We start from the raw sequence: 23,591 nt of genomic DNA, 5'->3' as shown, positions 1-23,591 counted from the left end.
ATCTGTGCCCTGCCCAGGGCATAAAGAAATCTGCAGATGGCTACTACTTGTGCTGGGGTTGGAGGTGCCCAGGAGAGACCAAGCAGGGAACAGAAGCCAGCTGCCACTAGTGCCAGACCTGGGGCCACTTAATGAAAGGTATGGAGCATGCTGAGGCCAGATGCTGCTTGTTTAAGAGATTTTAGGAAAGTCCGAAGCATGAGCCAGGAAAGGCTGTATGGAAAAGCCACTGGAAATGACTTGGGTGGGCCTGCAGGTTGGGTGAGGCAGGATCTCAGGAAATCACCATGGTGGGGCTAACAGATTGATGGAGACTCAGATATGTTGCCTGCTTGCCAATTCTGTGGGAGGAGGGCTCAGCAAAGGAACAATGACCTCTGCCAGCACTTCTGTCTAGGAGAAAGCTGCCCCTTCAACCCTCGTCTTGATATCAGAGAATTCACTTTTTGCCCTTGTGTCCCTGGTGCTTGTTCCACACCTCTTACCCTCCTACCAGTCTTGATGTGGCTTCTTCTTTATATCTTTCATTGTAGGACTTCTGTTCAGCTAACTTTCAGGCAGTTCTGAATGATGGTTATTTTGAATTTTAGTTATTTTTTATGTGGTTGTGGAAAGATTTAAGTGCTGCATTTACATACCCTGCTATCTTGACTGGAACCTCTTGATGTTACTATTGTAATTGTTTTGGGGCACCATGAACCATGCTCATATAAGAGAAGTTAATCAATGTTGTGTGTGTTCTGATTTCTCTACTGACCAGCTATTCCACCATCTTTCTCTCTCTCCTCAGACCCTTCCATTCACTGAGACAAAACAATATTGAAATTAGGCCACTTAATAACTTTACAATGTTCTTAAGTGTTCAAGTAAAAGGAAGACTTGTATATCTCCCACTTTAAATAAAAATCTGGATGTGATTAAGCTTAGTGAGGAAGGCATGTCAAACACTAACTAGGGCTTGGCCTTGTGTGGGAAATGATTAGCCAAGTTGTGAATGCAAACAATTATTGAAGGAAATTATAAGTGCTACTTCAGTGATTATACAAATGATAAACCAAAACAAGCTTATTGCTGATATGGAGAAAGTTTTAGCAATCTGGATAGAAGATCAAACTAGCCACAACATTCCCTTAAACCAGTGGTCGGCAAACCACGGCTCGCGAGCCACATGTGGCTCTTTGGCCCCTTGAGTGTGGCTTTTCCACAAAATACCACGTGCGGGGGCACGCACATATAGTGCGATTGAAACTTTGTGGCCCATGCGCAGAAGTCAGTTTTCGGCTCTCAAAAGAAATTTCAATCGTTGTACTGTTGATATTTGGCTCTGTTGACTAATGAGTTTGCCGACCACTGCCTTAAACCAAAGCCTAATCCAGATGAAGGTCCCAGCTCTCTTCAATTCTGTGAAGGCTGAGAGAGGTGAGGAAGCTTTAGAAGGAAAACTTGAAGCTAGCAGAGGTTGGTTCATTAGGTTCAAGGAAAGAAGCAGTCTTCATAACATAAAAGTGCAAGGTGAAGCACCAAGTGCTGCTGAATAAGCTGCAATATGCTGTCCAGAAGACCTAGCTAAGATAAGTTATGAAGGTGGCTACACGAAACAACAGATATTTAGTGCCGATGAAACAGCCTTATATTAGAAGAAGATACCATCTAGGATTTTTTGTAGCTAAAGAGGAAAAGTCAATGTCTGGCCTCAAAGCTTCAAAAGACAGACTGACTCTCTTGTTAGGGTCTAAAGCAGCTGGTGATGTAAATTGAAGCCAGTGCTCATTTACCATTCTGAAAATCCTAGGGTCCTTAAGAATTATATGAAATCTACTCGGCCTGTTTTCTCTCAATGGAACAAAGCATGGATGACAGCACATTTGTTTCTACCTGGTTTACTGTATAGTTTAAGTCCACTGTTGAGACCTACTGCCTAGAAAAATATTTCTTTCAAAATATTACTGCTCATTGACAATGCACCTGGTCACCCAAGAGCTCTGATGGAGATGTAAAATTAGATCAATGTTGTTTTCATGCTTTCCAACACAACATGCATTCTGCAGGCCATGTATCAAGGAGTAATTTCAACTTTTAAGTCTATTATTTAAAAATATATTTTGTAAGGTTATAGCTGCCATAGATATTGATTCCTCTGATGGACTTGGGTAAAATAAATTGAAACCTCCCAGAAAGGACTCACAATTCTAGATGCCATTAAGAACATTCATGATTCGTGGGAAGAGGTCAAAATATCAACATTAACAGGAGTTTGGAAGAAGTTGATTTCAACCCTCTGGAAGACGTTGAGAGGTTTAAGACTTCAGTGGAGGAAATAACTGTAGATGTGGTGGAAATAATAAGAGAACTACTCTTCCTGAAAGTTGCCAGTGGTGACCTCTGAAAATGTTTACTATTCACTTGATCCAGAAAACACCACAAAATCATGCAAATCAAGAGGTTCAAATTTGCGTGTTCACTTATAGAAGACTCATGAAATTGCCCAGGCCATCAAGGACATGCATATTCAAAAGGCCACCATGTATGTGAATGATGTCACTTTACAGAAACCGTGTGTACCATTCCATCATAATGGTAGAGTTGGTAGGTGTGCCCAGGCAAACAGTGGGGCTGGACACAAAGTCAGTGGCCCAAAAAGGGTGCTGAATTTTTGCTGCACATGCTTAAAAATGCAGGAAGTAATGCTGAGCTTAAGGGTTTAAATGTAGATTCTCTGATCATTGAGCACATCCAGGTGAATAAAGCCCCAAAATTGTGGCACCGAAGTAACAGAGCTCATGCACGGATTAATCTATGCATGAGCTCTCTCTGCTACATTGGGATAGATGATCCTTAGTGAAAAAAGAGCAAATTATTCCTAAAAAAGAAGAGGAGGTTGCTCAGAAAAAGATATCCCAGAAGAAACCGAAGAAACAAAAACTTCTGGCCCAGGAGTAAATTCAGCATAAAAGAAATACTAATAAAAATAAAAACAGAGAAAAAAGAAATAAGAAAATTAGAGTTAAGAGTCAAGCCTGATGATGAGACTGGATTGCTGCAATCTCATGATAAAACTTTAATGGATGAGGAGTTGCTTCTTATGGATGAGCAAAAAAAAAGTGGTTTATTGAAATGGAATCTACCCCTGGTGAAGATGATGTGAACATTGTTGAAAACAAAGGATTTAGGATACTCTGTACACTTAGTTGATAAAGCAGTGGCAGGATTTGAGAGGATTGACTTCAATTTTGAAAACAGTTCTCCTGTGGGTAAAATACTGTCAAACACCAACACATGCTATAGAGAAATCAGTCATGAAAGGAAGAGTCCATCCATGAGCAAACTTCATTGTTGTCTTATTTTGAGAGATAGCCACAGCCAACTTAGGCTTCAGCAACCACTACCCTGCTCAGCCAACAACATCAAGGCAAAACCCTTCCCCAGAGAAAAGATTATGATTTGCTGAGGGCAGATGATGGTTAGCATTTTTAGCAATAAGGTATTTTTAAATTAAGGTATGTCCATTTTTGTAGACATAATGCTATTATTGCACACTTAATAGACTATAGTATATTAATAGACTACAGTAAACATAACTTTTATATGTACTGAGAAATTCCCAAAATGCATGTGTCTCTCTGTATTGTGATTTTGTTTTATTAGCATGGTCTGGAACTAACCTGCAATATCTCTGAGGTATGCCTATATTGTGCTTATGAAAGAGAAATGACTTTCTTGTAGAGTCTTAATTGACCATCACCTTATTATTTTGATTTCAAAAGAGGGATGAATGGACTCCATGCTTTTATCAGTCAGTTATTGCTACAATAAGACAATATAAGAAGCAATAGCCCAAATCTCAGGAGCTTGTAACAACGTGTATTGTTTTTCTTGTTCATGGGTCCGGAGGAGCTGAGAGCTGGCTGATTTTGGCTGAGGTTGGTTGGGCTTGGTGCAACCAGATGTGGGTCTGTTCATTCCAGGACCTGGGCTGAAGTAACAGAGGCTACCTGATACTCTCTCCTCCTAGACAGAAACCTGAGCAGAAATATAGGATGCTTCTGAAGGCCTGAGATCAGATGTGGCAGCTGTTCTATTCTATTGGTTAAAGCTGGAGACAGGGCAAGTTCAACTATTGTAGTCTTAAATTGCTAAAACAATTTCAATGAATTTTTAATTTTTAAGGTAAAGTTCAAATTCCTTAGCTCGATATATGTGATTGCTAGGTCTTTAATTGTCTCTGGCTGCTGTCTTGAGCCTCATTTCTCTTTCATCTCTCCTCATAGATGTATATTTTGGCTAAAGCCAAATTCAATCACTGTTGAATCTAGCATGTTATTTCACACCTTCTCTCATGCTGTTGTTTCTGACTATCCTTGCTTTCTTTATCTAGCTAACTACTCCTTAACAATTAAAACTAAGTTCAAGAAAAGACCTCCTCCTAGAAGCCTTCTATGATTCTGTCCCAGAATGCCCCTTCTCTGTGCTTCTTAGCATTTTGTGTTTCTCTCTATCATTATATTTATCCCTTTTTGATGTATCATTGCTTTTATCTGCTCCTCCAGACAGAGCTGAATGTTCCTCAAGAGCTATGGTAACACCTCAGTAAACTTGTAGCATAGGGCCTGCCACCTAGAGGCATTAAATCAATGTCTGTGAAAGGAAAGAAGAACAAAAAGGCAAGAAGGTGAAAGGAGGGAAGGAAGAAAGAGAAGATGGAAAGAAAAGTGGTGGTTGGTTACTTGTGGAACAACTTATTCTCTGGGTTCATCCAGTAAGCTTATGTTAGGTATATTTTATTTTTAAAATTAAGGATGGTAAACCTTAACCAATATATCATTGTTAACTCAATTTTATAGGCATTATTCTTTCATTGAGAGCATCTAGATATTGAATACTGTAAACACATGTGTAAACCTTTAGTTCCTTCCCCAAAGTCAAATTTGTGCCATTCCAACTTCCCTGTAAATATTTTGTGGCTACTACCTTGTCACATGATACCTGTCTGAACATGGGTGGGTTTAATTACACAGAGCACTCTTGCTCTGTTATTGACTGATGTAGTTGAATGCACAGCCTTGAGTACTCCAGGTGGAATGCTAATAAGGAAATGGGGACTTCGTTCTTATTAAGTCATTTTCCTATTGGAAAACAAAGAGCAATGAATGCAGCCAGGGCTGAGTTCCTCCATATTCTAGGCATGTATCAAAAGGAGTTTATCTTTATCTGAGCTTTTCTGGAGCCTAAGTGACTGCATGACACATCCTGGTAAATAACATCTTTAAAAAAGTCTATGCTGACTTGTTTTAGAATGCATGTGCTGTTTAAAAATAGGCAGGGAGTTTGACACACACCTGATTTCCTCAGAGATGGAATCCAAAGTGTCTGGCATCCTCTTCTGAGAAGGTTTCTTGTCACCTCACCTCTTGTCTCCAGCTGCTCGGGCGGCAGTTAGGTTACAGAGGCAGCATCCAGTTACTCAGAATATCTGCCCCTGCTCTTGGCAGGGACTTAAAACTTCCTGGCTTTTGCAGATGATGGATGGCACTTTTTGTGAGATGCAATTTCTCTAAAATACTGAGCGGTTGAGTCTGGAAGAGGGTCTTGGTTCCCTCCAGGACAGCATAACTGAGAACTTGGCCAGGCAAAGTCAAGAGGCCACTGAGCAAGGGCTGTAGTGTGATTTCATCAGAATCCAGGGAGCGAGGGCAGCCTTGCTTAAGACTGTGTTGGCTGCATTTAACTCTTGCGTCAGAAACTGTAATTGTTTCCTCAGTGTGAATTTCTTTCCAGTATGTTGTTATAACCCTGTGGAATAGGAAGCACCTGACCAAGAATTGTGAGTGTTCCCATGTTGTCACATGGCCTCCCTGGGAGCTACACAGGGAGTGTAAAGTTGCAGAGATGGCTGTCAACACACAATGAGCAGTGGAAAATCAATGAGAGGAAAATGGTCCATTTTTGCTTCATTGATTTTTGCTGGTCAATGAATCCTCTTCATTTTATGTACCCCCTTTGTTCAATTTTTCCCCCCTGTTGGACACATCTTAATGTTACTGCTCTGCATCAAGCACCGTACTGAGAGTGCCGGTTCCTTTAATCACAGGAGGTTGTTAGTGATGGCAATGTGTTAGGTTTGGAGAGGAGCACAGTGAAAGGAAACTAAAGCTTGGGGAAGATGAGTCTTGCTTCTGATAAAGTGTCTGATGCAAAGGATGGATGGGTGTGGGGAGTAGTACTAGGATTGAATAGATTAGCTTAGAGACCGGAATTATTATATGCAGGTGGATATGGAATGTTTCAAAGGATAAGGACTGGAGACAGGTCCCATAAGGGAAGAGCAAGCATGGGGCCCTAGGAAGAGAGTAGTGCCAAATCCATGTGGGCCTACTTATAGGATTTAGGAGGTATCTTTCACTTAATGCAAAGTTACTGCACAATGTTTTTATGAGAATGCGAAGAAGAAAATAGCGCTTAGTCTACAGTAACGTAAGTTTAATGTAATAGGTGAATTGTTTGGAGTTCTTTGCATGGTTTTGGTCAGCTCACTAAGTGGAAGAATAATTTGGCTATCAAGAAGAAAAATCCAGAATTATGATCTCTCTGGAATGTTTGCCCCAGGAAGGCTTGGTCAAGTTAATGGGAAAGGGATGAATAGAAAACTGTAGTAACCTACAACACTTACTGTCTCAAGCTACAACTTATTTTAGTTATTTCATTCAAATAACTATTGAATTGCTCTTCATATTTTTAATTTCAGATCAGAAACTAAGGCACAGGATATTTTTAAAAATTGTATAAGAGCAAGTAGAAGCTAAATGCAATTCTTAGATGAGAACTCAAACACTAAAAACTTTGCTAATAGATTGGTTATTGAAACATAATACTTTATAGGGATGCAGTCAATAGTTAGAATCTTCCCAAGCAGAAAAAGTAAGATTTAAGGCTGAAATGTAATCTATTTTCTCACCTTAGAGATTATTGTTTTGTCTCTAAATTGGCCTTTTAATTTAATATTTTGCATTTGGAAACTCCTGCTCCAGTATTCGATACCAAAGTTTTCTGCCTGACTGGCGTGGTTCAGTAGTTGAGCACTGAGCTATGAACCAGGAGGTCATGGTTCAATTCCCAGTCAGAGCACATGCCCTGTGTTGTGGGCTCAGTATCCTGTAGGGGGCATGCAGGAGGCAGTTCGTCAATAATCCTCTCTCATCATTGGATGTTTCTATTTCTCTCTCCATCTCCCTTCTTATCTGAAATCAATAAAAATCCTATGTAATAAAAGGGTAATATGCAAATAGACCGAACGGCAGAACAACCAAACAACCAATCAAAGCATAATATGCTAATGATATGCTAAGGCTGATCAACTGCTCGCTATGACCTACATAGTGAGCTATGACAGTGCTATGATGTGCACTGACCACCAGGGGGCAGATGCTCCAACCAGTAGGTTAGCTTGCTGCTGGGGTCCGGCCAATTGGGACTGAGCGAGATGGGCCGGACACGCCCTGGAGCCCTCCTGCAGTCCCTCCCTGGCCTGATCGTGCACCATTGAAGCCCCTCAGCCTGGCCTGCACCCTCTCGCAATCTGGGACCCCTCGAGGGATGTCAGAGAGCCGGTTTCGGCCCAATCCCACAGGCCACTCCCCTTGGGAGGGTGCCAAATGCAGGACTCATGGCTGGTGTGGAAGCAAGAGCCTCTCCCAATAGGGACTGATTGGGTGTGAGCACAGTGGGGCCGGGATGAGCAGGAGCGGCAGGTAGGAGCTGCAGGCAAATTTGGACTGCAAGTTTCAGCCCAATCCCTGCAGGCCACCCAGAGGGACCCCACCCATGCAAGAATTTATGCACCGGGCCTCTAGTATATTTTTTAAACCGTTTCCTGAACATTCTTGGGTTAAGGACGTATTCAATTCTCTTAGGTATTGTTACTCTTCAGTCTTCTACTTTTTTTTACTTTTTGACCAAGAAGGTGGGCAGTGACTTAAAAGCCTGCTCCCTGGTCTAAGCAATACCTTTTAATAGGACAGTCTGGGCTCAGGTAGCTCTGGGCATAGGAAACAGGGATAACAGGAGGTTGATAGTGATTATGGCCTGGGTGGAGGGGGGCAAAGCAGGGAAAAATGGGGGACATCTGTAATAATGTCAACAATAAAAAAATAATAAAGAAATTGCCTAGGGTAAAATATGATACTTGTATTTTTTATTTCTTATAAAGAAAAGTCACATAAAATAAATATCTATTTAAAAAAATAGGTTCCATGAATACACGTTTTCCTTAAGGCCCTGGGCACTTAAGGAAAACATCCTAATAAAAGGGTAATATGCAAATTGACCATCACTCTGCAACAAAGATGGAAGCGCCCACAGCCAATAAGGAAGGAATATGCAAATTGATGCGACAAAGATGACGGTGGCCGGGCCAAAGATGACGGTGGCCGGGCTGGGATGCTTGTATCATCACCATGGTGATGACACAGGAGTTCTGCCTTGCCCCGGCCACTCTGGGCCTCTGGGCAGCGTGCCTCTGGGCAGTGGAGCAACCGGGGCAGGGCGAGACACCTGCTATGAGGGGGGGCGCAGGGGATGGAGGGAGCTACAGGAGGGTGGCAGGGCCAGAGTAAAGGTGAAAGGCGGCTCTGGCCAGAGCAAAGGCAGAAGGTGTCTCCGGCCGGAGCGAAAGCAGAAGGCGGTGGCCAGAGCGAAGGCCCGAGTCCCAGGTGCTGGAGGGAAGCCGGTGCTGGCAGCCAGGGGAAGGAAGGCCTACTCTTGCAGGAATCTTCATGCATTGGGCCTCTAGAACAAACATAATAGTTTAGTGTCTCGATAACAAATATGTAATGTGTCCTTCAAGCTAGTTCTGCAAGTTTTATTTTATTTCCCTGGGAAGCTCTGTCTGCTCCTTGACCATCAGCAGTCTGTTAAGTCACATGTCAGCAGAAGCTATTTGGCTAAAATGTAGCCTGAGAAAATAGCAGCATTACCCATCAGCCAGTATTATGAAGACCAAACCCTCCTGAATTTGTTTTGGTAATGGTATATGCTAATTAATTAGGGACTTTACTCATCCCACAATAGTCACAGGAAAAAGAAGATTAGATGAAATCATTGTATCTTTGTCCCATAGTAAACCTGGTAAGTTGCAAAGACATCTGCAGTCATATTCCAAAATGAGGGATTTAGAAGTTGAAATGGAACTTACAATGATTACCTCATCCAAAAATCCTCATTGACAAATGCACAAAAGGAGAAAAGGCAGGAAGAACCATGATATAAAACAGACAGGTAAACCAACCAACCTCAGTCTGGTCTCTCAGCCCTCATGTTCAACCTGCAATAGAAGAACGTAACCTTACCTGCTGAGATGCACAGGGATCTGAGCAGCTGGTAGATTTTTACCTGAAAAAAACAACTACCATCTGAAAATAAGAGGTAACTATCTTTTTGTTGAAAGGGATGAATGCTGCTTCTTCATAGCTGGTGGATGCTCTTAAATTTAAGGAATAAACCTGGCATGGACATGGAAGAGCCTGTGCAGGAGCCTTTATATTCCAAGAGCACAGATAATTAAGTCAGTTTTCCTCCACAGCTACTCAGTATCCCAAATCCGATGAATGGGTTGTCTATGGTGACAGAGATCTAAGACTTGAATCTTTCCTTGAGAGTGTTTACTACCTGTGGGGACATTATATCTTGCAAGTGTGGCTAAATGTGACTCACCAGGATGGAGTTTATTTGTGGTGTAATATCTTGAATCATAGAAGGAGAAATATGTTCATGCTGTTAACAATGGAAAACCAATATCTCAGGAAGAGTTCATATCAAAGAACAGTGGAGGGGCGCTTACCATGACAACACCTGATTTGGTAGTGTACTTGAGTTTCTAGAAATAATTCAGAGCATTTCATACATACCAAAGGTTAGAAAAAGTCGTAAGGAGGAGTTTTGTGAAAGTGAGGGCTGTTTAATATTGAACATCAGTTATTGAGAAAGGTTAAAAACTTGTCAACTTTCGGTGTTTGTTGTTGTGTGTGTGTTTTTAAATTAACCCCGTTTAGTAAAACATTGATCATGTAGCATTTCTTTCCATTTTCTTTACGAGGAATCAGAGAATAACAGAGGCCAATGTCCCCTACACACCACACTCTAATGAGCACTACTAGAAGGTACATCTTTGAACTTCCTGACCTGTTTACTCTCTATGATACTATTGCCTCATTTAATTTATATAGGAGGCAGTGTGGGGGGATGGGATAGGGAATAAGAAAGTGATATAAACTGAATTTTATTTTGGTCATCAGACCTTTTTAGCAATAACAACCTCAAATTACACAAAGTAAAAAAATTCAGAAATGACTATGTCCTTTAATATGTGACATTGTTCTATGCTGTCAGATATTTAGGGTAAAGAGCTAAATGCACTTATGTGGGTAGTTTCAGGTTCTTAGAGTAGCAGAAATGGCATCTATGCATTCATGTCTTTATGGCTCACTCAAAGGAATGGCTAATTTTCATTAAAAATCAAGTCTCATATATGCTGTGAATTAAATACTGTAAAACCAATTTGCTACATGATTTATGAAAAACAACAACAACAAAATAAAAACCCTTCTCTTTGCCTGGATACCAAGAAGGCCTGAGTTTGAAAGGGGACTAGCTTTTCCTCAAAGACATTTTATTCTAATTAGGTATGGGCAATAGTTTAGCAGTCTTCTTCTTCTTCTTCTTCTTCTTCTTCTTCTTCTTCTTCTTCTTCTTCTTCTTCTTCTTCTTCTTCTTCTTCTTTTCTTCTTCTTCTTCTTCTTTGTCAGGATGTAAAAAGGGAAATGTGCAGAGAGGAGTTTCAAGGATGACAAGAGAAGGGAGCATGGAGAATACAGGATGCAGACCATAAGAGCAGGAGTTCTAAGAGAAACAAAAAGGAATATTGGGAATAGCTTAAAAATTAATGTATTTAGAATAAATTTAAAATATAAAGAATGAGGAGGACAGAGGAAGCTGGCAGGGGAGCCAAGTAAGAGTCCATTATCCCCGTATAGTTCCCTAGACTCATTTTCAGTCTAATTGTTTGCTCTTTGTTTCTGCTTGAAATGAAAGCTGATCTCACTTCCAAGTAAGTGCATTTCCATTGCTGCCATCAGATTAGTGTTTATATGATCAATAATAATAATAACAAGAATAATATTATACCTACCATTTATATATAGCATTTGCTTTGTGCCTCTCTATCTGTGGCTGTTTTATGTTCACAACTCCAATTTTCACTACTCCATAATGGAGATGTGATTACTCCCATTTCACAAATGGAGATTTAGGGCTAAGAAAGATTAGGTTATTTGCCTGGGTCACACAGTTTCCAAGTGGTAGTGGGAAAATTTAAAGCCATATTGAGCAGACTTTAACTTTTTCCTCCCTCTTTCCTTTTGTTCTATGCCTGAGATCACTGAGAAGGGGAGGAAGCTGGAAGAGAGATGTTTTGGATTTAAGCATTTATTCATTCACTCATTTTTTCATTTGACAAATATTTGTTACAAGTTTGTTGTGTGCTGGTCCTGGGGATGGAGTGATGACTGGAAAGCAGTCCCTGAGTCAAGGAGCTCTCATTCTGGCAGAAGAGTGTCAAGGGGATGGGCAATCAAGCTCCCTGAAGAAGTGACCATTGACAGGGGTAAGCAGAGGTTGATTCTGGAACACTCACTTCAGCCTTACAAAGTCAGGAAAGGAGGTATTGCCTGAACAGGTTTTAAGGGAATTAGCTTAGAGAAAGTTGGACTGGGTGGATAACAGCATTCTAGGGAGAAGGAACAATGAGTCCACACCTTGGTAGTTCCTGGAGATCAGACATCAATAGGACTGACCCTAGAGAATAGAATGTCAAGTGATGAGAATGGAGAGGTAAACAGAGGTCTAATTATAGAGGGCCTTGAAGGTCATGGGAAAGAGTTTGCATTTTATTCTCAATGCAATAGGGAACCATTGAATGATTTTAAGTAAAGGAACAAAAGATTCCTGTTTATACTTTAGAATGATGACTCTGGCTGTAGAGGAAATGGATTAGAATGGATCAAGTCCAGATGCAAGGAGACCTGTTTCATTAATAGGTAGGTGGGAATGATAACCTGATAAGGTAGTAACAATGGTTAGAATTAGAGGGATTTGAGAAGGATCCATGAGATGGAATGAGGAGAACTTGGTGATTAATAACATGGACAAGTGGACTGAATTAGGCTAAACTAAGTTACACTGCTATAAAAAGACAGCACCCAAATCTCTGTAGTGTAACAGAGCTCATTTCTTGCACACGGAGTCCATTGCAGGTTGAGGCCACTTTTTCAGGCATCTGTTCAACATGCTCAGTGATCCAGTTGCTCCAACCTTGTATTAGCTCAATCTCTACACGAGAACTCTTCTGCAATCATCAGGACAGTGGAAGAGGAAGACTTGGAGTTATGCTTGAGCTTTTCACTGCTTCTATGTCATTGGCCAGAATAAATCATATGGACCAATCCAAGAGCAAGAATGCACTAGTATTATCTACCCCAAGGACTAGGAAGTTCTGCACTTTAAGAACATATGTATGCATGTGGGTAGAGTGAAGGGAGCTTATGTGACAGCAGTGGATTAGCTTTTCAAGTTTGGGGCCAATTCATGAGATGAGAGAGGGCATGCAGATCTTGGTGGCTTTTACAAATTTGGCTGCTTAATCCTGAAGATGATATCAATGTTTATCTATGCATGTTGCTGGGTCCTTTAAGCTTCTGGAGCTTGTCCTCCTCACCTCACTACCTTTACCCTGACTCCTGTCCACCTTCTGTCACCTTGACATAAGTCTCCCTTTAAAAATGGTTTATGGGAAGTTTGTGCAACACTTGGAAGTGACTCACCAGCAATCCTCAATCCTTGTGTGGACTGATTTTGGATTCATCTTAGCATGGCCTGAATGTACTCTGGAGCCCATAGCACCCAGGTGCTTATGAAATGTTTACATCACTTTAAAATGGCAATGTGCTGAAGAGAAACTAAGTGATTTGGACACCTTTTGTTTGGATTCATTCCAAACCATAAATAAGATTGATTAATTACAAAAATATCTTCTCTATCTAAAAACCCCTCTCTTCTATTTTTAACCTGGGACTCAGGGCTTTAATAAGGATGAACATTTCTTTATTTCCTCTGCATAATAAGTTTCAGGATCTTAATCAACAACCAAATATACCATGAACATTTCTGTCTTAGGCTTTATACCAGGGGTGGGCAAACTTTTTGACTCGAGGGCCACAATGGGTTCTTAAACTGGACCGGAGGGCCGGAACAAAAGCATGGATGGAGTGTTTGTGTGAACTAATATAAATTCAAAGTAAAGGAGTGGAGGGGAGAGCAAGAGAACCCTCTGCTCTTTCGGCTCTGCGGGCCGGATAGAACAGCCGAACAGGCGGATCTGGCCCGCGGGCCGTAGTTTGCCCACGGCTGCTTTATACTAATCAAGTTAAAAGTCAGATGAACTTTTTGAAATCCAAGAGCACATGATCTAGAATTCTTGTCAAGGCTGTGGAGAAAAATTATGATGTAAAGTGAGAACTGGAAAAACAAAAACAAAAAACATGTTTGTTGATCCCAAAAAGCAATCACAACAAGAACTGTGCTTCTTGCCTTTCCTTCTGCGTAAGCAGAGAGGGAAGTGGTAAGTTTGTTTAGGGAGGATTCAGGTTCCGTTTTTCCCAGGCTCATAGTAGGCTTGCAGTAAATGTGTGCAGATTGAGTTAATAGTAGAAAAACAAAACTTAAGAGTTTCTCCTTTACCAGAAGCTGCTCTGCTTAACCCACAGACAGGTAATAGTACCAGCAGTTACACAGGCTCATGCTCTACCAACCTCAATACGTGGAGTTTCTTTGTTGCCCTCCCCAGATGCATTCTGCTGTCAGAAACATGGTGCAGACTCTTCCTGCTTCTCTGCTGGCTCTGGGACTTGGGGCATCTTGCATCCTTTCTGAACCTTGGTGATGAAGTAGAACAGAAGAACCAGGGTGGTGATCCCTGCCTGGTCTGTTTTACAAGCTTGATATGAGGTGGCATAAAGTAGAGTGCGCGAAGTGCTTTGGAAACTGGAAATCACTATGCAATGAGCTCTAAAGGGAAACTAATTATTTTTAAAATTTTCATGCTCTCACCTAGCTCACCTTTGTGTCTTTCTTCCTTTCTTTGTTCTCTCTGTGTCCTGCTCCCATTGTCTTCCTCACAACACACTTATTTCCTTGCTCTTGGATCTCAACCCTCTGCTTCATCAACTCCAAAAATAAAAGAATACAAATGGGGGGAAAGGGAGAATCCCTTAGGACTGCTAAAAGTTTCAGCAAAATGCTCTTTTCTCTGTCTCCCTTCTTGTCCTCAAGTCTATTATTCACGATGCCTCTCATGCACTGTGGACACTTTATAAATATTCCTATTAATAACAACCCAGAGAGTTATCTATTTCTACACCAGTGGTGATATTTACTAGTTACCTATAACACTGACCTTCAGGGTCCTTTCTCCTGGGGCAAGTGCAGCTCATTATTTTGGTCTGTCTATCTGCTTTCTTTGCTGTCCCTCCCAATGGAGACTGATTGAGAGGCTAGTTATGATACTGAGATCATTAGCTTTCATATCTGGCTCCTTGAAACCAAATAGAATGTATGCTATGCTCCTATGACAATATTTTTCAATAACTTAGGATTCACATTTTTATTTTCCATAAAGCTCAGCTTGGATATAACATTGTCTGTCCTATGGGAACTAACTTTTATTTGGTCTCCTTGGCAGTGCTGTTAAAAGCCCATAACAATCAAATGGCTTGATTAAGGTCATTTCCTGGGCTGAGGCACCTTAATCTGTCTACATCCTGAGCAGCTTTCAAAATGACTTTCCTTCGATCCCAAAGGTAATGGTCTTTCTTCACATCAAGTTCAATCAATCATTAAATATAAGGAAGTAGGTAAAATAGAAATCTATGGGAAAGTATAAAACTTAACAGAGATATTAGCCTGCATAGGTATGCTCCTTTGGGTTGTTGGTATATTCTATTCAAAGGAGACCATAGGAAAAATTGTTAAGTAGAAAAATTAAGTTATGCCCATGCCTTAAATACTGATAATCTTGTTCTGACTTCTTTGATGTCCCCCCTCAAAAATGTGTACTTTTTCTATAGTATTACTTTTACATGCCATACACTAAAAGAAGCCCTTAATTTATCAATAGATTTTATAATAAGTAACGTTTATTGAACACTTACAATGTGCCAGATACTAGGTACTGAAGATAACATTAATTAGCAGAAGGAAATGTAGTATCCATTTCATGGAACTTACATTCATTGATGATCATGCTAAAGTATAAAAACAAATTGAGATCTAAATTCTAAAGGAAAGGAATGCGGTTTTATGAATGAATGCATTTCACCACAGAATTGACCAGATTTGGAGGGTGTGGGAGTCAGAGAAGTGATCCTAGAGATCTAAAGGATGAGTGGAATTACCCAGATGAAAGGTGCAGTTTTAAAGGAGAGTATTCCACTGAGACTAAGTGGCAGGTGCAAAGGCCCAGTGGTAGACAGTGTCTGGAGCAAAGAGAACAGAGGGGCAGTGGTTTAGGATGAGGAGGGAGAGGTGGATAAATCTAGAGCACCCATGCTGGGACATCCATGCCAGGTCATTTTGAAGTGGCTAAAGCATTTTCAATAAGCATTGTAATATAACCCGATTTTTATTTTTAAAAGAGATGTTTAGCTTCATAGTTATGGAAGGATAAGGTATACTCTCAAAATAAGGAAATATATTCAATTTGGGAAATTTAGAGTATACAGATTTTTGGCTCAGTGTTATATCACTCATCATACTATATTGCTGTGTATCTTTGTCTCACAGATATGTTTTACTCAAGATATGAGCATCCTTGAGAGATTTTTTTCTTGTATCTTTTTTACACATTAGTGCCTAGCAGAGTACCTGCTATATAACAGGTGATTATTATCACCATGTTGTAAATCTGAAACTAATATAATATTGAATGTCAACTGTAATTGAAAATTAAAACAGAAAAAAGGTTTTTGAGTAAATGGATGGATGGAAGAAGAGAGATGAATGAAATTAACAGTGTTATGAGCACATATGAGGTTGTTCTGATCTAGTTCACATTGTCTAAGATACTTCATAGCTCCCAAATTCTTTTTAGAAATGTATGTACTTCCTTGTTAATTCTCTCTACAGTAGGAACCTTTGAATAGATAGATTAAAGGTACAGAGTGACTAATATCAATGGCTGGGAGCCTGGAATTAGAGCCGCCTTCATTGGATCCATGACATGTTCAAATGTACAGCCAGTAATCAGGATGGCAAAAGTGCCATTGGGCCAGACTTTACAAATAGGCAGCATTTCCAGATTAGGGAATGTAAAATCTGGCAAATGTTTGATAAAGGAACAGGGTGATTGGGGAAGAATGAGGCATTATCTGAAAAGGATTCATATAAGGTAAATAAGGGATAAAGTTGGACCCTCTTTAGTTATAATCAGTTTGTTGTGAAGTAACTCAGAACCACCAGAATTGCATTTTTTTCTTTATTGATTAAGGTATTACATATGTGTCCTTATCCCCCTATAGTCCCCCCACCCCACTCCCGTTCATGCCCTCACCCCCTGATGTCTGTGTCCATTGATTATGCTTATATGTATGCATACAAGTCCTTTGGTTGATCTCTCCCCCTTACCCCCACCCTCCTCTACTTTCCCTCTGAGGTTTGAGCATCTTACCAATGCTTCTCTGTCTCTGGATCTGTTTTTGTTCATCAGTTTATGTTGTTCATTATAATCCACAAATGAGTGAGATCATGTGATATTTATCTTTCTCTGACTGGCTTATTTCACTTAGCATAATGCTCTCCAGCTCTATCCATGCTGTTGCAAATGGTAGAAGTTCCTTCCTTTTTATAGCAGCACTAGAGGCCCAGTGCACGAAATTCGTGCACGGGGGGGGGGTGTCCCTCAGGCCAGCCTGCACCCTCTCCAATCTGGGACCCCTCGAGGGATGTCCGACTGCCCATCCAAGAGGGAAGTCGGACATCCCTCTCACAATCCAGGACTGCTGGCTTCCAACTGCTCGCCTGCCTGCCTTCCTGATTGCCCCTAACCCCTTCTGCCTGCCAGCCTTATCACCCCCTAACCACTCCCCTGCCAGCCTGATTAATGCCTAACTGCTCCCCTGCCAGCCTGTTTTCCCCTAACTGCCCTCCCGTGCAGGCCTGGTCACCCCTCACTGCCCTCCCCTGCAGGCCTGCTCACCCCTAACTGCCCTCCCCTGCAGGCTTGATCGCCCCCAACTGCCCTCCCTTGCAGGCCTGGTCCCTCCCAAATGCCTTCCCTTGCTGGCCATCTTGTGGTGGCCATCTTGTGTCCACATGGGGGCAGGATCTTGTGTGTTGGAGTGATGGTCAATCTGCATATTACTCTTTTATTAGATAGGATAGAGGTCTGGGTGCATGGGTGGGGGCCAGCTGGTTTGCCCTGAAGGGTGTCCCGGATCAGGGTGGGGGTTCCCTTGGGGCATGGGGTGGCCTGGGCAAGGGGCCTGTGGTGGTTTGTAGGCTGGCCATGCCCCCTGCCAACCCAAGTGGAGGCCCTGGGATCTGGGATTTATTTATCTTAAAACTTTGTAGCCTAGAGTGGAGCCAAGCCTTCTGCTTGCTCCATGGTGGCAGTCATTTCTGTTGGGATTTATGTATCTTCTATTATTGAAACTTTGTAGCCTTGAGTGGAGGCCTAGGCTGGCAAGGGCAGGCGGAAATCTTGGCTTCCTCCATTGCCGGGTAAACCCAAGCCTGCCTCCTGCTCTCTGTGGCTGCAGCCATCTTGGTTGGGTTTATTTGCATATTCGCTCCTGATTGGATGGTGGGCGTGGCTTGTGGGTGTAGCAGAGTGATGGTTAATTTGCATATTACTCTTTTATTAGATAGGATAGTATTCCATTGTGTAGAGTCCCCTACTATTACTGTATTGCTGTCAATCTCTCCCTTGATAGCCTCCAGAAGTTTTTTTTATGTATTTGGGTGTTCCTGTATTGGGTGCGTATATGTTTACCGGAGTTATTTCTTCTTGTTGGATTGCTCCCTTTAGTATTATGAAGTGGCCTTCCTTATCTCTTTTTATGTCCTTCACTTTGAGATCTAATTTGTCAGATATAAGTATTGCTACCTCAGTTTTTTTTCATTTCCATTAGCCTGAAAAACCTTTTTTCCATCCCTTCACCCTCAGTCTGTGTGCTTCTTTTTTTCTGAGGTGGGTTTCCTGTAGACAGGATTTATATGGGTCGTGTTTTCTTATCCAATCCATTACCCTACATCTCTTGATTGGGGCATTTAATCCAATTACATTTAAAGTTATTATTGATAGGTACTTGTTTGTCACCATTTTCATTCTTTACCCCCGTGTTCCTTCTTCACTTCCTATTTCTTCTTTTTACAGCAGACCCTTTAGTATTTCTTGCATTGCTGGTTGGGTGGTAATAAACTCCCTTAGTCCTTTTTTGTCTGTGAAGCTCCTGATTTACCCCTCAGTTTTTATTGTTAGCCTTGCTGGGTACAGTATTCTTGGATTCAGACCCTTCCTTTGCATGACTTTGTATATTTCATTCCATTCTCTTCTGGCCTGATGTGTTTCTGTTGAGAAATCAGTCATTAGTCTGATGGGGGATCCTTTGTAGGCAACTTTCTCTCTCTCTCTGGTCACTTTTAAGATTCTTACTGTCGTTGGTGTTTGCCAATTTAATTGTAATGTGCCTTGTCATCGGTCTTTTGGGGTTAATTTTGTTTTGGACTCTCTGAGCTTCTTGGATTTGTGTGAGTTTTTTCTTCCTGATAACACGGAAGTTTTCTGTCATTATTTCTTCAAACAGGTTTTCTATTTCTTACTCAGTTTCCTCTCATTCTGGCACCCCTTATTATGTGGATGTTGTTTCGTTTTGTGTTGTCCCAAAGTTCCCTTAGGCTCTTCTCCTGTTTTTTAAGTTATTTTTCTAGATGAGACTCTGCTTGGCTATTTTTTTCTACCTTGTCTTCTAGCTCACTGATGCAGTCCTCTGCTTCTTCTCTGTTTCTTTTAGTCTACTGTTGATGCTTTCTATTGAGTTCTTTATAGCAGCGATGTCATTTTTCATTTCCTCTTGGTTCTTACACATATTGTTGAATTTGTCTTCCATTCTTTTCAGCGACCTTATGACCATTTCTCTGAATTCTTTCTCTGACATATTGCTTGCCTCCATTTTCTTTACTTCCTTTTCTGGTGACACCTCCTTTTCTTTCATATGCGGGCTGTGTCTTTGTCTTCCCATGATTGCTCCTCTCTGGGTGTCTGGTTATGTGACTCTCTCTCTCTTGTGTTGACTTAAATGCACATCGCACAAGGCACTGAACACAAATGTATTCACGATACTAATAACCCCAAATAAATGTGACCACCAGAGAAAAGAGAATTAGGGGATTAAAAAAAAGCATGCAAAAATGATATTGAGAAAAGAAAAAAAATGTAAGAGAGAAAAGAAAGAGAATAAAAAAAGAAGGGGAAAAACTATGGGGAGAAAACTCCAATAGAACAACAACTAATCCAAAAAAATGCAAACAACAACACCCAGAGATGAAGAGATGAATGCAAACTACAAACAATAACTAATAACAAGTGAGGAGAGGAAAGACAGGAGCAAAAAAAAGAGAAACAATAACACAAACAAAAAAACAAAACTAATCAACAATCAAACAAACAACAACAATAGGACAGAAGAAGGAAGGGCGCAAAACAAAACAAAATAAAACAAAAACCATAAAACAAATGAAAAGAAAAATAAAGGGAAGAGAGGAAAAATTGGATAAAGAAAGAGAAGAGAGAAGTGTGTATGGACTTGGAGCAGGGGATCGGAAATTAGGTATATAAGTAGGATGAATTTTTAACAGGTGTAAAATGAAAGAATAGGGAAAATCTAAAGCAGGAATAGGGTAAGAGAAATGGGACAACCAAAGGGGAAAAGTGAGGAAGAGAGTCTTGGCATAAAGGTAAAGTTGAGATAGAGTAAAATGATGCTAAAGGAAAAATGAAAATAGAATGTAGGACACTAATTACAAAATAAAATAAAATAAAATAAAATAAAATAAAATAAAATAAAGAAAAAATAAAATGAAACTTTAAAAAAGGTAAAAATAATAGTAGTAATAATACTAATTAAAAATAAAAATATAGTAATTAAAAAGTTAAAAGCAAGTGAGAAAAAAAGAAAAAAATAGTTTCTTAAGTAAAAGATAAAAAATAAAAATCTGCAGTAGTGAATGTCATTCACTTCCTCTACTGTTCTGTTTGGTATGCCTCTTTTCTGTCAGGTAGTCAGGACAGTATTGAAGTTCCCTGCGTTCCACTGCTCCTCTTTGTCGTAAGCCACAACCCTGTTTTCAAGCAGGTGGTATTTCTTTGTTTCTCAGCCTGCCTTTAGATGTATTAAACAAGAGTCAATTTGTAATTCAACCCCTGGGTGGCAGTGTTTCTGTATTGACATCTGGGGCTATAAGTCCTCTCAACCCAGTATTTAGTTTACGTTTTCCCTGCTGCACTTAATACTGGGTTGGGGGAATGGACTGCCCCAGAGCTGGTTTTCTGATCATTTCTCCTCGCTCTGATCCCCAGGTTCCACAAAAACAACTTTCCCCTGCAGTCTCTGAGAGTGTTTTTAATTGGGAGATCCTATGTACTGGGCTTAGTAATCAAAAGCAAGGACTTAAAGAGGAAAAAAAAGCCAGAATAAGCGCGTGGACTCATGACTTTTTTCCCCCAGCACCGCGCTCGTCTCTGCACACATCTTTTTCCCTTGGCACTGTGCAGCCGGTATACTGTAGGACTTACGGCTGCCTTTCTGGGTCCAGCCCAGCTATGGGTTAATTTCTAGAGTTCCCTTCTGCCAGCAGCCCTGTGGACCCCCTTCCACATTTGCGGGCTATGCTGACCCCAACGGCCATGGATTTTGTGGGGCACAGATTTCTCCCTCCATGCTGGATCTCAAACCTCACCTTTCTCTAGGCGATATTTAACCTTTCCATGAGAATATGCAGGGCTCATCCGCATCTGCGTATTCGCACTGCTTGAGACCCAGTGTCCGTGGGTTCACAGCTGGTCCCTGGTTGTTGTGGTTGTAGGGTCCCAGGAGGTATTCCATTCTTCCCTGTTGAAGGTAAATCTAGGCTTCCGATCACAGCCACTCTCCCCTTCAAGATGGCACGGTCTCTGCGGAAGAGCAGGCCGCTCCGTGAGAGATTTCAGCAGCAGTAGGGGCTGCCCGGTCAGGGGATCCGGGTCTGGGGACCCCGGTCCATCAATCCCCAACAGTACCTTGAAATATAGCTGTCCCTCACTCCCAAATAGACACTCCCCACATGTCCACACTCTCTCCTTTCGTTCTCTCACTCACACACTATCTTGCAGCCTACCTTCCCATCAGCAGCCATCTTCCTCTCAGAATTCTGCACCTGAATGTGTGTTAATTGATATCATAAGACGTGTTCAATGTTTATGCTAAGGTTCTCTATATTGCTTGCTTATGTTCAAAATGTGAGACTGGTTTTGTACATGTATCATTGTGAATAGAAATAGCTGTGTGCCACTTGAGAGTGACTAGATTGAGAGATCAACTACATTACAGACAAATTAACTCAAGTTTAGTTGGCAGAAAAAAAATAATTTAACTGAAAAAATCCACACAATTAGATGCTTTCTGTATAGGAGATGAATAGTTTTCTTTGTAAAAGGTTTCATTTTTACTGCCACCCATACTTTTTTACCCAAAATGATCTTTTGTATCTTTTTTTTTCTCCCCCTTCGGCTTCCTCTCTTTGATGTGAATGGACGCTGTGAACTTGGCTTCTCTCTCTTGTACAGGTAAGAAAGGGCAGCCTTGCTGCTTATAGTCTGTGCTTCAGTTGTATTTAGTGAGAAACATTATTTATTTGTCTACTGCTGCACTTTGATATGCTGAGAGTATATTCCTGAATTTGAAAACAGATGCCTCTAAGATGAAATCTTTAAATTATTGATGCCATACACTATGTGTATTATTTAGATCATGTGTTGGTATTCATATATAAGGATACTTTAGTAAGAGGGATGGGTTCCTGACCATTGGACTGTTAATTGGTTCATCATTCCCCATTGACTTCTGTTTTAACTGGACTGAATGTCCATTGGCAATGCTGCCTTATGTTTTCAAAGCTAAGCTTTTTTTTCCCCCTAAAGCTTCTTCTCCATCAAGTATTCACTATTTATAAAGATCAGGAAAATGCACTTGGTAAGTAAGGATGTGGACCATGAAACCTTTGTTGATCAAATCATCTTTTATATTATGAATAATCACTACCATCTATCTGTATAGTAGTTTTTCTTTTTTAAAGTAGAACTCACATATAATTAAAATCATGTTATTGGTCACTTTGAAGATTTCTGCATCAATATGACTTTTAGAACATATGAATATGTTTAATCTTTCAACACAAAATTTTGAAATCCTTAATAAACATTTTATTTTTGCTTCATGGGGGAAAATAGATAAAAAAATTCAAGAATGTATGCTTAATGGTAGCCTATGTCTAAGAGAGTATGTGTGGTCTTTGGAGCAAGTGTGCCTTATGTACTGAGGAGGCATGTTATCAAAATGTATGATACTCAAAAATATTCATGGAAAATAATAAATGATATAACAATGGGCATGTTAACCAAACCATTCCTTTAGGTTCTCTAAGATGTATTTTATATCATTGAAATAAGAGGAAATAGCATTTCTAGCCTCTATTTAGCTTTCGTCCCCAAAGAACTTCCTTTGAAATTATGATTCAATGTTATATCTCAGCTTTTATCCAGGCTTTTTATAGCAAAATGACTACTTACAGAACAAACTACATTAGTAAATAACTCTTCATGTTACTAGATGGCTCTTAATTCATCAAGATACACAATAAACTCATGAGATTTTTGTGCCAGGAATTTTTTTTCTGTGTATACAAACATATATTTTTTCTCAAATTAGTAAAAAACAAAAACAACGTGTTTCTAATTTTAATTACCAACTATGAGACTTAGAATTATATTTTGTTCTTAGTAATAATAAATAGCTCTTGTGGTTCCTGGTGAATTTTTTTCAATGTTTTTCAAAATTTTCCAAAAGAAACCCATCATTTTAATAGCAATGATTCTGTGTATTGTAATAGTGTCTCTATCTTCAGGCAGCATTGTAAATGGTAAATAATATTAATGTGAACCATAATAAGAGTTAACATTCACTAAGGGTTTTCCAAGTGCCAGGTACTGGTGTTAACTTGTCTAAATAGCACAGGCATGCACACACAGGTACTCCTATACTTCCGATATGTTTGGAGCAGAGTTTGTTGATTTTAGGGGAAAGAGTACATATACATCATAGCAGATGATAGTATTCTTAATATGTTCTCCTCCATGTAACTCAGCCAATCTTTTTTCTCTCTTCTCACTTTTGCTCCTTCCTTCTTATGTATAAGAATAAGTTGCACTCTATTTTCTTATGTAGAGCAAATTAGCT

The 23,591-nt window shown here is 40.4% G+C and overlaps 1 protein-coding gene and 1 pseudogene across 2 annotated transcripts in view; both read left to right on the top strand.

The window, feature by feature from the left end:
- The window catches only part of HS6ST3 (heparan sulfate 6-O-sulfotransferase 3), a 727,298-nt gene that overhangs the window by 405,570 nt on the left and 298,137 nt on the right, over window positions 1-23,591 (top strand). The window lies entirely within an intron of this gene.
- On the top strand, window positions 2,403-2,940 carry LOC308243872 (large ribosomal subunit protein uL22-like; annotated as a pseudogene). Its single transcript has one exon. The product of its transcript is annotated as a large ribosomal subunit protein uL22-like (transcript).

The sequence above is a fragment of the Plecotus auritus genome (assembly GCF_963455305.1).
Source record: "Plecotus auritus genome assembly, chromosome: 3".
Classification (NCBI taxonomy): Eukaryota; Metazoa; Chordata; class Mammalia; order Chiroptera; family Vespertilionidae; genus Plecotus; species Plecotus auritus.
The sequence above is the reverse complement of the archived record's forward strand: the minus strand, read 5'-3'. Positions and strand labels throughout refer to the sequence as shown.